Source organism: Echinops telfairi, unplaced genomic scaffold (genome assembly GCF_000313985.2).
Source record: "Echinops telfairi isolate 266 unplaced genomic scaffold, ASM31398v2 ScPeMD7_7469;HRSCAF=8507_1, whole genome shotgun sequence".
Classification (NCBI taxonomy): domain Eukaryota; kingdom Metazoa; phylum Chordata; class Mammalia; order Afrosoricida; family Tenrecidae; genus Echinops; species Echinops telfairi.
The window spans coordinates 142,920,730-142,921,889 of NW_022111373.1; the positions used below are offsets into that span (position 1 = coordinate 142,920,730).

The window sequence follows — 1,160 nt, forward strand, 5'->3', positions numbered from 1 at the left end:
CCTGGGCAGAAGGTTGAAGGTGATTACTAGCCCAGCCCTCACTTCCGGCCCCCATATGAGCTGGCCTTACCCTCACCCCCACCCCAGGCCATCCATCACGTGAGCTCGCTCTTAATCTATGAACACATCACCACCACCCCCAAATCCTGAAGGCATCAGGGTATACGAGAATGATGCCCGCCCCGACATCATGAAGGGCGCCCCCTACCATAGAAGGAAATGGCAACACCCTGACAGCACTGTGGGAGGATGCGATGGTCATCATCCACGTCCCCAAACGTGTGCTGTGGACTCACTGTGAGCCGGCCATCTGCCAGGGCAATCGCATTTGGGAAGTGAGTCTGCTTTGTTATGCCGCCAACACCTATCACACCAGGGTGCTTCCCAAACCACTCTAGGTGGAGGTAAACTCTGCACCAAGCTCCTGCCATTCAACATGCAGGTGACACAACCTTGCCAGCTGAAAGCAAGGAGGGATTGGCAGCTGAAAGCACTGGCCGGTAAAGACCAACGATTGCAGCCTTCCGTATGGATTCAATGCCAAGAAGACCCAAATCCTCACCACTGGACCAAAAAGTAACGTCATGCATGATAAATGGAGAAAAGATTTAAGTTTCCAAGGATTTTTCTCTTGCTTGGATCCACGAGCAATCTCCATGGAAGCAGCAGTCAAGATCAAAAGGCGCATTGTTTCAGGTAAATCTGCTGCACAAGCCCTCTTTAGAGCATTGAAGAACAAGGATGTTACTTTGAGGACTAAGGTGTGCCTGACCCACACCACGGTATTCTCCATCACCTCGTATGCACACGAGAGTTGGACAGTGTGGTAGTTACATAAGCTGGTGTCAATTTGAGGATTAAGAGTGTGGGGTAGAGTCTAGCCTGTCAATCAGGATACAGCCCATGAGGCCTCTGTGTGGGCATCTGAAGATTCTGGGAACTACTGTATTCCTCCTTGGAGACGGGAGGCATACTCTCTCTGCTCACTCTCTATGAGACATCTCTGTGAAGAAGACACATGGGGAGAGACTGATGGAGCCAGACCTCTGGAGCTGGAGAAGCCATGTGGAGACCCCTGCCAGTGCTGAGATGCTTACCACGCCACTGGATCCACAAGATGTTCCACCCACTGGCCTGTGATCTTCCTGCATTCGGCATCA

At 51.8% G+C, this 1,160-nt stretch overlaps 1 protein-coding gene across 1 annotated transcript in view; it reads right to left on the reverse strand.

The window, feature by feature from the left end:
• LPCAT1 (lysophosphatidylcholine acyltransferase 1) overlaps positions 1 to 1,160 on the reverse strand; it is a 37,707-nt gene that overhangs the window by 11,763 nt on the left and 24,784 nt on the right. The window lies entirely within an intron of this gene.